Here is a 14867-nt window from a genome sequence, read left to right on the forward strand (position 1 = left end):
GCAAAACAGCGTGACTCTGTTAGCCTTTGCTCGCTTTATCTCGAGCCAAAAAAGTATAGATCTGAAAGCATCTGTTTCTACTACCCATGCTATCCCAATCATCAAAAAAGCATAAGCGTTGGGAAGGAAGTTCTGAAAGCTTTCACATGCCTGTTCCTTACCAGGAAAACCACTTTTTTTCTATGCATTCATTCTGTTTCCCTTACTTGTGTCTGGCTCACATGTTCAACTGGGAGAGAACTTAGGAGAAAGGAAAGGGGAAAAGATCAAGGGTTAAGGATTGTATTAAGTTCCATGATTACCAAAAAAAAAAAAAAAATGTTAACTATTGTCAAATGAAAATTAAACAGAATGGTCTTTATAATGAGAGAGAGAAAGAAAAAGAAACAATCATCTTCAGATCTTATGAAAATTATGTTAGACTATACTGGACCAGACATAAGAAATTTAACTTTATTGGAAAACTTCTGGAGACAGATCAAAATGTCTTAAAATACAGTGTAATAAAAAAGGGAAGGAAAAAACCCCATGTGTTTACTACATCGGTTTCCTTGTGGAAAATGGAGGTGGAGGAGTTAGGATTTCTAAAAGCAAATGCATAGAGTGGCATTCTCTTCCTTAATGCTACTTTTTATTTCATTCTTCTTTAAGCAAATGCAATAATAATTTACCAATAAAGACTGGGAGAATGTGAACTTATTTAGAGAAAGAAAAACTTGTGTAATATAGTCAAACCATTGCACTTAATCTTTTACTTCAAATAACTCAATATATGTGGCAAGAACACGACAGAGAGTCAAAGAGGGACATTTAGGGGAAAATGCTCTTTTTGTTTTGTTGTGTATGACCTTGAAGAATCTGTTGGCTTCTTAACTCATTAGCAACGTTAAAGGATATATAGGAATATGTTGAGCACCGGATTATTATGGAAAGTGTTGCAAAGCTTGTTGATAGGAAAATAATCACAGAGGTATAAAGATGTTTTTATAACATATTTGATTTATGTTTTGGAAATAAGTGTATACAAATGAACACAAATTGGTATAATTTCAATAATTGTTTATTTCTTTTGCAAATATTAATAAATTCATGTAAAATAATGACCATTTGAACTTTAAAAGGTGTTTAGATCACTGTGATTATTTTCCTCTTAATGAGCTTAGAAATTACTTTCCATAATAATTCCATGCTTGAAATATTCCTCTATATCATTTAACATGGACAGTGGGTTAAGGTCAGTGGATTTCTCAAGGTTATGCACAACAAGCACTTGTGTCTCATTCTCATTATACACTCAGATTAGATTTATTCATACATATTCTTAGATCTGATTCCTCTACCCTTACAAATCTTTCACTTAAAACTTTCAGTGCCGTATTTTTAATATTGGAGAATAGCCTGATCTAATATACATGATTTTGCTTTATATTTATTATTCACAGCTCTTTCTCTTTCCATCTGAAACTTAGTAATAAAAATCTAGTTATATGAGCCAATAACTTTGTGACATTAAGCCATCTGTCTATCCTTATATGTTTTGACTCCATAACGCAATCAATGACTTCCCAGAAAATTAACAGAGGTTTTCACAAGGAATGGAAGGAAATTTGTGTTTAATTATAGTCTTTGGAGAAGTTAACATACATTAACCTCCTAAATTATATACATTCCTAATACCACATTCTTACGAACTGTACATACATCTATCATGATCCTCTATGTCTGGTCTTAAATTTACCCAATGTATTTACGCAAATATTTTAGTGTAGCATCAAACTAAAGAGAAACTATGCAGAAAATGTTTTGGGGTAAACTATCTAGAGTATATATGCATGTATGACATTTAGCACATTTTATGGCAGTTTTTAGCATATTTGTTAAAATTTAATAAAATAAATATGTTTCGTAAATGTGGCAACTTACCAAGTTACTATTTACTGAAATTGCTTCACTCAGATAAAAATAAATCCAGTCATAGAGTAGCCTAACATAAATGGAATGTTGTGTTTGGGTACATGTATCTTTCTGTGCCAACCCCCTAAAAACACCTTCCAAAGACAGACCTAGTGCAATTGGAAGAAAAAAGCGTCATTACACTATCTTGCCCAGGTGCTCACAAAAATCAGACTGGTTCTAACCATGCATTTGCACGAATTCATTATCACTTGCACTAACTCAGATCACTTAAAGGCACCATAGTCTAAATATGAAAGCTAATCTACTCTGTTTCAGCTGAAATGTTAGTCGTCTGTGCTTGCAAAGTAATGTAGAAACAATCATTTAAATATTTCATACCAAAAGACTATGGTCTGGTATTGTCTGAAAAAGGTGACTGCTAAAAAGTAAATTTATTTAATTTTTTACTCAAATTATTAAAATAACTATTCCAGTCCATTTCATAAGTATAGAAAAGAGGGAAACATTGCTTCAGGATATGACCAAAATAAAATTTTGATGTATCTGTGAGGCATTTAATTATTTCTGGAAGATTAACATTTTGGAAATAAATAAATTCTATTATAATTATTTAACTGCTTTTTATTGCTTTTTTCCCAAAGTATGAAATCTCAGAAAGGAAGAAACAAACACACAAACTTGAACCAGAATTTCAAAAAATAGTTTTTTACCAAAAACAGAAAGGATGTTGGAGTTTCCAGTACTTAGTTTCAATTCAAATTGGATTATCTTACTTTCCTGTATGACTTTGAAAAACTGTACTAACCTTTCTGGCCCTATTTCGGTGAGCAAGATTATTATGAGAAATTGGAAAAATTTAGGTGATGGGCATGTTATAGCATTCCCACACCAAGTAGGAATTCAAAAAAAATGGTAATTATTTATTTTATTATTATTTTTAATGTTTATTTATTTTTGAGAGAGAGAGAAAGAGATACAGAGCGTAAGCAGGGGAGGGACAGAGAGAGACTGAGACAGAATCCAGAGCAGGCCCCAGTCTCTGAGCTGTCAACACAGAGCCCAATGTGGGGCTCAAACCCACGAACTTTGAGCTCATGACCTGAGCAGAATTTGGACGCTTAACCAACTGAGCCACCCAGGCGTCCCCAAAATGGTAATTATTGGAAAATTATGGGGACGCCTGGGTGGTTCAGTCAGTCAAGCGTCCAACTTCGGCTCAGGTCATGGTATCACGGTTACGGAGTTGGAGCCCCACAGTGCGCAGTGTGCTGGCAGCTCAGAGCCTGGAGCCTGCTTCGGATTCTGTGTCTCCCTCTCTCTCTGCCCCTCCCCCGTTCATGCTCTGTCTCTCTCTGTCTCAAAAATAAATAAACGTTAAAAAAAAATGTTTTTTAAATAATAATTACTGATTAGGGTTACACAGGCATATGAACAAAAAAAAGATTTTAAATATATGGAGTACTATCCTTGTGTTTCACATTATTTTCAGCTACAAAGTTTTTATTTGTCTACCTGTAGTCCCAGGGTGCTTATGCTTTGTGGGTGTGACATTGTGAATCTCAACATTCTCAATTTCTGCCTTTCCCATGTCTGCATTTGTAATAAAATGACATTAGTAGAGTTTGCAACTGCAATTTATAGAAGGTAGCATATGCAAATAGATGTTCCCCTGTTAGAGATAGGAGTTCCGCCTTCACTGTGTATTCCAAACCACAATGCCATTTCAGTCTTGGAGTCCCGTGAACTGTAGAAAGGCAATAAAGGGAGGGGCGCCTGGGTGGCGCAGTCGGTTAAGCGTCCGACTTCAGCCAGGTCACGATCTCACGGTCCGTGAGTTCGAGCCCCGCTCAGGCTCTGGGCTGATGGCTCGGAGCCTGGAGCCTGTTTCCGATTCTGTGTCTCCCTCTCTCTCTGCCCCTCCCCCGTTCATGCTCTGTCTCTCTCTGTCCCAAAAATAAATAAAAAACGTTGAAAAAAAAAAAAAAAAAAAAAGAAAGGCAATAAAGGGAATCCTTGGGTCCTATTATGTTGACTTGGCTGCCCTCATTTCTAACTCATGTCAGAAATTTTGCTATTTGAGGGACAGTAGCAAATATTTTTGAAAAACAATCCAATACCACCTAACAATTATACTAAGAGCGTGAGCTTATTATCATGATCACTATGGTTCTTATGTTAATAATGCAGAGAATTAAAGGAAACACTATTAGAATGACAAGGGGGTATGGGGAATAGGACCAGGGATATTTTATATGATTGGAGCTTATACTGTGTATAAGCACTGTACTTAGTTTCACCATTTCGTTGCTGTATTTTGCAAAATTTTTCTCTTAAAAATATCAGAACTCTTAAAATAAATTAAGCAATTATTAAGAAAATGTTAGACGAATAAAAATCTCTTTTTTTTTTTCTTTTCAAAAAGTTTTACCAGCCTATCTAATGAGGAACTCAATATAAGCACAGAAGTAGAGAGCTTGTGCTTTGGGACCATAGTCATATGAATGGGAAACACAGATCTGCCACTTGGGGAAATAATTGAGTCTAGTGAACCTCAGTTTCACCATCTAAAACATAGCATAAGAATAGTATCAGTTTCATTTAATCAGTTGAAGATTAAACTAGATAAGGAATAAAGAACTAGCACAGTGTTTGCATATAGAAAACAATATATATTAGTGATTATTATTAATATAATTTTCCACTACTAGCTGTAAATATGGTTCATTTGACCAAAATAAAATTTTATAGGCAACACTTCTCTACTATACTTTTTCAGGGAAAGATATTTCTCATCAGTGGGACTTGATGACAATTGTTGCAAAATGAGGACTAAGCAGAAGATATGATGACATGTCTACAGTCTGTATTGAAGAATGAAAACACATATGTTCAACAGCGCATTATGGCTCAGTGAGATGTCACTGCTGTGACAGGATATGAACTTCTCAATATGAAAACAAATAGATGTGATATAGCCAGAACTGCCAGATTATAATTTTTTTTCCATTAAACTGCTTAGTTGTCTGCTTCTCCTTCTAACACACAGTGCAATATACATTGCCCACATTCTCTTGATCAGTGAAAAATTAAGGAAAAAATAAGGGGTCCATGCAAAATCAACTGGTTCTACAGCAAAACAATTAAAAATAGACTGACTAACACATACTCATTCTTCTTTAAACTTTACTGAAGTGACTGACTTTGAAATGACTTGAGGAAGTGAATGTCTTTCTGTGTGTCTAGTACAATGATGTAGTAGTCTCAAAGATAGCATGCAATGTGGCAGTTGCTATGGTAACAAGATGTTTTTCATTGAACAACAGTAAAAAAAATGGCGGCATATAAATAACATATGTACAGTATATTGTCTTTGAGTGACTGACCTTTGCCCTTGGACCGTAAGAACATGTTTTCTTCTTTTCTGAAATTCTTGTCTATTTTTGATGTGCATATGTATCTAATAGACTGGTGATCAAACTGCCCTCTTTGAAGCTATGCAGGGTGCAGATCTGTGGTGAGGAAATAAAAGGTGGCTCAATATTGTATATGCGGTCAAAAAGAGTTGATGGGTTGGAAATTAAAGCACTTGAATTAAGTATCGTGCTGAACACGTTTCACACTTTACAAGCCCGCTTTACAATTCAAACTTATAGTGGGATTATGTTTTCTTATCATTTGATAGTAGGACTACTGTATAGCAATTAATTGTTTACACACGCACACAACCTACAGTATAGCTGTAGGCAGAGAAGTTAAAAATCTCTTCAGTTCAGAGACTTAGTACTGCTGAAGAGACAAAGACACTGCATTTGAAGTACCAAGGCTGGCCTAGGTTTATCCCCCTCCTGCTCTCAGGCCTTGGGCAAGTCATTTTGGGACTGTCTTATCTGTAAGATGGAGATAGGGCTAACCTGTCACAAAGAATAGGCAAGGGTATCAAGGTAGCACATGCAGATGAGTCTGCTATGCACATGCAGATCATTGTTCTTATCAAGTATCATGAAAAGAAATACTTAGTAAAGTCAAAGTTTAGAAATAGTCTGCCTTGTTTGGCTTTCAAATGATGGACAAGTGCCAATTGTGATTCAACTATTTTCTTATTTCATGGTCAACCAGTCAATGTTACTCAGCTAGTAACTGTTGACTTTTTAGATTATAATATATAAACATGCTGGTGGTATAAATGTAAACTTACTGTGTATTTGATAGTATGGCAGATATTCTGAACGCTTCTGACTGAAATAATCATAATTAGAGGTTAAAATTATGTGTCTTTATGTATATATGTATGTGTATATAAAATCTATTCATCTATATATGTAATAGAGAATATATATGAATTACATATAATGTATGAGTATGTATGATGTATGCATGTGCATATATATATATATATATATATATATTATACATCTACATATTTCATATGTAAGCCTTTTAGAGTTCCTGGATCCAATTCCAATGTGGGAGGGGATCCCTCTCACACAACATCCAGCAATTCTCAAACATCAACACAGTGTCAACTCAATTCTGAGGCTGTCTACTCAGAGATAGCATCAGATTCCACAGATTAAGGATTCAGTCCTACAAGACTTCCCCCTACTCCTTGCTTCAAATGCCGGTGACAAGCCCCAGGCTGTTGCCTGTGCTTCTGACAGATGAGCTAGATTCGAGTTTCCAATGACCTTCTCCTTAAGTTTGATTAATTTGCTAAAGCAGCTCACAAAACTCAGGGAAACACTTATATTTACCAATTTATTAAAGGATATGATAAAGATACAAATCATAGCCAACTAAAGAGATATACAGGATGAGGTCCCAGACAAAGAAGCTTCTACCCTCCTGGAACTTGGAGGCAGATTCCTTGGTACCTGGGAATGTTTGGATCCCCAAGGGTGGAAGCTCTCTGAAAAAAAGCCAAAGAGCTGTCCTTGGGTTTTTATGGTAGAAAATCTGTGATTTTGTGTTGATGGAGAACAGGAAAGAACAGGAAATAAACTGTAGCATGGGATGTCTAATAACAAACCCATTACAGGGTAGCCTGGGTGGTTCAGTCAGTTAAGTGTCAGATCTTGGTTTCAGCTCAGGTCATGATCTCATGGCTCATGAGTTCAAGTCGGGCTCTACTCTCTACTCAGTGCAGAGCCTCTTTGGGATTCTCTGTCTCCCTCTCTCTCTCCTTCACTCCCCTGCTCTCTCTCTATCTTTCAAAAATAACTAAATAAGCTTAAAAAAATCTTTAAAAAAAAAAAGAATGTTACAAAGGTAGTATCTATGAACAAGTACAGAGTCAGTACAAAAGTGAATTAGAAATAAAATAAAGTAAAGCTTCAAAGTATGAGTATGCAACAAGAGACTGTAAAGAATGATGGCATAGATTTGAAAATGATCCAAAGACTTTTAGAAATAAGAAAATCAATAATAATACCATGAATTTTATTCATCCCTTGATTGGAAGACCTACAAAGCACAGTAAGATATCAAGAAAGAAATAAAATATACGCATATTTTTTAAATGTTTTTATTCAGTTTTGAGAGACAGAACATGAGCAGGGAGGGGCAGAGAGAGAGACACACACAGAATCCGAAGTAGGCGCCAAGCTCTGAGCTGTCGGCACAGAGCCTGCCTGACACAGGGCTCAAACCCACAAACTGTGAGATCATGACCTAAGTGGAAGTCCAACACCTAACCAACTGAGCCACCAGGTGCCCCTAAAATGTATATATATTATAAAGGAAGAAAACAACACTCATAGTTATTGAATGATGATATGATAGTCAACATAGAAATTGCAGAAGAAACTATATGTTAGTTATTAGAATTAATAAGACAATTAGCAAGAAGGATCAATACAAAATCAATATATAAATATATTAAATTGTATTCAACAGCAACAATATTTTAAGCAATATATTTCAAATATAAAATATTCCATTTAACACCAAATTGTTAAAGTGCCTAGAAATAAATCCAACGAAAAATGTAAGCTTTTGATGTAAATAGGCACTAGATCTTATAGAAATACATTTTAAAAATCTGATTAAATTGAAATATTGACAATGCTTATGATTGAAAGACACAATGCCATAAAAATATACCTTCCTTAAGTTCAATGAAATTCCAACAAAAATTCCAACATAAATTTTTAGGGAATTTAATGAGCTGAATCTAAAATTTGCATGGAAGATTGGGTGACCAAAAATAGTTTAGATAATTCTGAGAAAGAAGATCAAAGTAGATAGAATGAAGATAGAAAGAAAAAATACAAATATTAAGATATACTATAAAGCTAAGATATTAAGACAGCATAGTCACAAAGTTCTAAACAAATATTTACATGGAACAGAATAGATATATCACAACAGATGTGCACATATATGGAAATTTGATTTATGACAATGTAGACATTATAGATCACAGTGGGAAGAATATTTTTTAAATTTATTTTTAAATAATTTATCCTAAGATAATTGAGTGCCCGTAAAAAATGAAATTGGATCCATAATTCATATATACACAGAAATCAATTCTAAGTAGATTAAAAACTTAAATGTGAAGAGAAAACTGTACAAATGTTAAAAGACAAGTTGAGGAAACATTTATTATACATATAGTGTACAGAGAATTAATACCTATAAGTCATTAAGGAAAAGACAAACAACTCAGTAGAAAATTGGGCAAAAGAATGAACAGATATTTCACAGAAAGGAAAGCACAACATGTTCTTAATCATATGAAAGTATGTTCCACCTGGTTATCAAGTAAGAGAATTCAAATTAAAACCATTTTGGTATCTTTTCACATGTATAAGATTGGGGGGAAAAATGGAATAGACAATGCAGATATTGGCTGGGATGTGAGTTGACTAGAATGCTCACTTATCTGGGAGATGTGTATAATTGTACAAACATTTGGAAACAGTTTGGCATCATCTACTAAAGTTGGACATTTGTACATTCTCATCATGAGCATATATATGGTTATATGCCCTAAAGAAAATCTCGTATGAATCCATGGCAACTTTTTTCTAAGTTTATGGTAGCCCTGTTTAATACAATAAAGCTTTTAGAAATGGTCAAAATGTTGAGCAAGCATAAGATAGATATATATACATCTGAAAACTTCATAAAATGGAATATTATATACTAGTACAAAGTTAAATTTCAGCTGTGTTATATATCAATTTAGACTAAAGAAAAAAATTATGAACCATTTGGAATATGGTTCCATTTATATCCATTTCAAACTAGACAAAACTGAACCGTATATTATTTAAGGTTTAATACAAATTTAATAAAAATAAAAGTAAAAACAAAAGGATGCCCAAAATGGCATTCAGAAAAGAGTAATCTTGCTTGGTAAAGAGGAGTTAAATTGAGGGATTCTAACTGGCTAGTTATAGTCTGTTTCTTTAGCTATGTGATGACTAAATAGAAATTTATTTGATTCTTTTAATTGTAATAGACACATGTTTTATATGCTGTCATATGTATACTTCATAATAAGAATAACAAGATGTCATCCAAATTTAGTTTACTCCTACATTAATTTAACACAGTCATTGAATGCCTTTAATCTGCCATTGTACTGATGTTAAATTGAATAGACAAGCTCTATCTTTTACAAAAGCTAAATATCAGTATGGTTATAGACAAGCACACCAGAAATAACATTACAGTATTATCACACATTCCATGATAAACGTCTGCAGGGAGAAAAGACAGTTAAGCTGGTCTGGAGTTTGGGGTTTTGTGCATTCACAGAAGACTTATAGATGTGACAGCTGAGCTGAGCATTGAAACATGTATGAGAAGGTGTTAACCAAGAGAACAGTCCCAAGAAATGCACTCCAGGAAGAGCCAAATGTATGTGAGGAGGCAGGCATCCTAGAGAAAGCTTGCTTTTTAAAAAGCTTGCTAAAACTGGTAATCTGTTGGCAATCACCATCTGATTGCTTAAGTCCTTTGGAAAAAAAAAAACTATTAGATTCTTGAGAGGCAAAAATAAAAAGGAGAGACTTAGAAGCTGACCGAATCTAGCCCTCTTCAAGCATGGTGGCATGATATTTTCCTGTGGACCCAACACTTAAATGGAAAGCTACCAAAAGGGATCAAAAGTTCTATCATTCATTTTTTATCTTGATGTTATACCAACAGAGTGGGTATGGAAAATTGATTAGACAAGAAACATGTTTGAAATTAAAACTTGTTAAACATCTTGAAAAGATAAAGGGATTAAAAACAAAAACAAAAAACAACAAAAACAGAAAAGATAAAAGGATTTTAAAGATTCTACTATCTTCTCAGAGAAGAAGAATTACTAAAATAGAAGAGATTATGTATTAAAAATAAAAACAAAAATAAGAGTTGGAAAGTTCAAAGAAGGCCAGTATGAATCAGAAATAGGTTCACAAGGAAGGCAAGTAGCTAAATTAAGAAATGTTTAGTTTTTCAGGCATCATATTTTAAGAGACACCAGCAAACCCTAACACATCCAATTCAAAGTGTGGTGATTAAAATATTGAATATCCTAAAATGGGAGGGGGAACTTAACAAAAATTGGCAAGAGAAGTGAGAAATGTTTATCCTAGAGAAGGAGAGGCTCAAGAGTGAAGAAAATTGGTCTTCAGTCCATCAGTCTTGGATAATTACAGTGAAGTAAATTTTAGAGTAATATAAGGAAGAACTTTCTGACCATCAGAATAGCCTAAGTAGTAAATGAGTATTCTTGGTGCAGTGAGGTCTCTATCTCTAGGACTATCTTAGTAGAAACTACGTAGCTAATAGGCAGAAGATATATGGGTCCTATCAGATCCAATGAATATTACAATCTCTTCTAAACTAGGGATTTTTTTAGTACTATTTTTCATGTCTTCTTTGCATATTTTTATAGTATCCATTTGTATCCGAGTGTTGCATAACAGAGAATTTTAAATAATGCCATTTTTTGAAATAAACAGTTATAGAGAATTTTGTAGAAATAGAAGTTATACAAGGGAACACAGGTTGTCTCTTAGCTCACATGAAGTTTATAATTTCAACAGTAAATGTGATAAGACCTGAAATACCTTTTGAGTTATTGTGGATAACAAGGTGACTCAAAACCAAAATGCTATAAAGGCCATAGAGTACCTTTAGTCCTTGCTGACAGTACAAAGAAAATGGTCGAAGTCACTGTTGCCCCTCTGAATCCCTAGACCTAGCAGTAACTTTCCCACATGCTAAGAATGCTGTATGAGGACATGCAAACCCTATTGCTCAGGATTCCAGGAAGTTACAGGAAAAAAATACCCTATAAAATATAGAGTTTACATGCAATTTTTTGTGATTATTACAGAAAGCACCGGGTTCACATGCATCCATTGATGGGAACCTACAAATAATAGTTAAAACACAAGAGTCCTTCACAACAACAAATTGCATGAAAAAAAATTCTTCTGAGTCTTTAGATGACTTCAAATAGTTCAAAAAGTCTGTGTCTGAAAGAGTGTGCAAATTTAGTACATCACAGTAAAAAAATCATGACCTAAAAATTCAACTGCCCTGAAGCCAAGTATGTTTTTGCTTTCCTTTACAGGGACCAAGAATCATTCAAATCATTCATGGCCTGCATGAATTCAAGCTAGAAGATGAAAAAGAGTTACCAATGATTTCCAAGCACAGATGGTATATTTCCCACTTCCTTTTTTGTCTTCAATTAAAGGGTGTTGATTTATGTTTTATCTGAAATTTTATGTAAATTTGTTTGATTAAAGGGTCTTCTAAAATTTCTCTTTGAAAACCTTTGGACAAGATGATCTTTATGATCCTGTACAGCTCTAAATTCTGTAAGATCTTAAACTATGCTTGTCTTTCATACCTCTCATTCCCACTACTCAGCACTGCCTAACAGTACTTCAGAAATATTGATGTATAGATGAATGAATAAATAAAAGGTGAATTAATATAATCCATAGTGCTATAGTTAAGTTCAACAAGGGACATGCAGAGCATTACTAAGAAGTATCTTTTAAATCTTTCTTCATAAACACAAATTCATTCATTTCCCAAAAGTGTATTGACTGCTTACTGTGTGCAGGTGCTATTCTACATGTATGGAAGACGTCAACACACAAAGTAGAAAAGGACAGACAATAAATAGCAGACAAATAAATGCATAGCTTGGTAGAAAGTGATGGCCGCTATGGAAATTAATTGGTAGAATGTGGAACAGTGTGTAAAGGGGCTCAGGAGGGCCCAGGCTGCAGAGGTGACAGTTGTGGTAATAGTGTGGGCTTAGAAGACTTCATTGAGCAAGGGACATTTGATCAAAGAGCTGAAGATGGTGATCAAATCAGCCATGGAGAATACCTGGCAGAAAAGAATTCTAGACGGTAGAAATAGCTGGTTCAGTGTGTCTAAGACAGGTGCATGCTTGATATGTACCAGGAAAGGTAGGGAGGGCAACGTCTCTAGATTGGATGAGCACATATGGGATAGTGGAAGATACAATTTTCTTAGTCTGCTTAGGGCTGCCACAACAGAAATGTACTTCTGACAGTTCTGAAAGCCAGAAATCCCCAATTGAGGTCGGAGAGCTCTCTTCTGGACTTCTAAATGGCCACTTCTCACTGTGTGTTCACATGACATTTCCCTGGTGAGTGTACTCATAGAGAGATCTCTCTTCCTTTTCTTATAAAGTCACCATTTCTAGAATCCCACCTTATGACCTCATTTTACCTTAACTACCACCTAAAGTCCTGTCTCCAAATATAGTCATGTTGGGGAGGTAAAACTTCAATACATGAATCAGGGTGGGAGGGGATCTCCATAGCAGAGATCAACAAAATAAATTCTGGGAGGCAGATCATATCATACAGGGCCTTGTAGACCATGAGAAAGATGTGGGCTGTTTTTCTGTGCATTTTCTATGTAAGGAAGTTTTATAATTCTGTGTTCTATCAGGCCATAGAATTTTTCTATTATTTTTGCCTTTTTACTTGAGTGCTGAAATGGCAAGAGACAAAAGCTAAGAAGATACTCAACTTGTGTCTCAAATGTCAACTTTGAATACTGGTTTTGAATATAATTGGAATAATTTGCCTGAACTTATTAATTGAATTCTATATCACAAACCTTGGAATTAAAGTCCTTTAACTTAACATGCAAATCTATGCAGAAACATGCAAAACAGTATTCATAAAGCAACTGAAACATATCTTCAGGCTTTACTATAGGGGTCAAATAATGGAGACGGCAGGGAACACAAATTCTTTAAGCAGAGTTTCTGTGTGACCTAGTATGCCAAATCACATATTGGATGTACACTTGTAAACTGACTAGTTAAGCCAAAAATGAAGGGAGACACTGTTCAATTTAATTACACAAATTCCTACTGCCTGCTTACAATGTATACTAATGGTCTAATAGATAACGTACAAAGATGCCTAATTGCAACTAAAGATCAGCTATTGAGCACATATGTGCCAGGAATTTTTGGCAGAGCATCCCTCCATTTAACTAGAAGTAGCCTGTCCACTAAAAGAATTCAATTCGATCTTTGTTCAATGTCATTAGGAAAAAAATAAATACAGGTATAGGAAGTAGTTAATGTTCCACCTCAGAATTATTATCAAAGCTGAGTTAATTATAAAAATGTTGCAATCATGTATTATTTTCAGTCTTACAATAATAATTATATCATGATCATCATCAACAGTGACTCACAATGTTTTATTCCAAAACCAGTTTTCTTTATGTGACAGAGTAATAGAACCCCCCCCCCCCACACACACACACACACCTCCACTCCCACACTGCAAATCTATGAGAAGGAGAAAAGGAAGAAATTGCACTCATTTATATATCAGTCCAAGCAGGACCTGAGATCAACTGTTTAATCTTCTCATTTTACAGATGAGGAAAGAGACCCAGAGAGGTTAAATAGTGAAATGTGAAATGGGGATGATTTGCTCTCACACAGATTTAATGGCTTCACTCCTATAATTCCCATTTAGCTCCACATCTAGTCAAACAAATAAATGCATAATTTTTTTTTAAAAAATGACTAAAATATACTCTTTGCTGTAAGCTTTACCAATCAAGCACAGATTTCAACCCTAAATAAGAGGAATAACATTTTTTTCAATATGATCAGACTAAACAATTTTATAATTTATGTGTGTTAGTTAGGTCTGCAAGCTATTTTATTGGTACTTTTTTAAAGCTCACCCACAAAAAGCTGTTTAGCCTTGTATCCTATTTCAGACAAACCCCCTAAATCAGTTTTCAAATCCTAAAGAAATATATCCAAATACAAAAATTAGTATCCATGCATAGATTTTTCTAAATGAGGAATTTCACACAAGGTAGATCTGTGCTCTTTATCTACACTAAATCATATTACCCAAAGAATACCTTAAGAGCAAAAAGAAAAAGAAAAAAAGAAAAAGCAAAAGGCCACAAAGACCTTTGTTATGACCCCATGCACTCAAGGGTCATTGCTCTATTGCAATCAGTGCTTATTGTTACAACAATAAGGTTGTGACTTCTATAACGCTATCATGAGTTATAACCTTGAAAGCAATATGAAGCAAAGAAACCAGCAAAGCTGACCCAACAAAGACAGATATAAAATTAGCACTGGACTAGAGATAACTTTATGCCAGTTGCTAAGGGCAACGTACAGCTGATGGATAATGTAATAACACACATTAAGCCACACTTATACTAAATAAGTTCACAACATCATTAATATCTGTAGCAGCAGGGGCACAAAGCTGACTGAGGTAAGCAAAGGTGTTGATGATGACTATACCTTAGGGAAAGGCCTAACCATTTAATGACCTGATAGGAGGCATAACAGGAGGGGGGGGGGGGAGGGGGGAAGGACACTGTGGTTTCTGCTTCATTTGTCCTTGCTTTTAACTTAAATAGCCCCTGTAAGTCTGTTCCTCTCCACTGCTGCCACA

The sequence above is a fragment of the Neofelis nebulosa genome, chromosome 2 (genome assembly GCF_028018385.1).
Source record: "Neofelis nebulosa isolate mNeoNeb1 chromosome 2, mNeoNeb1.pri, whole genome shotgun sequence".
NCBI lineage: Eukaryota > Metazoa > Chordata > Mammalia > Carnivora > Felidae > Neofelis > Neofelis nebulosa.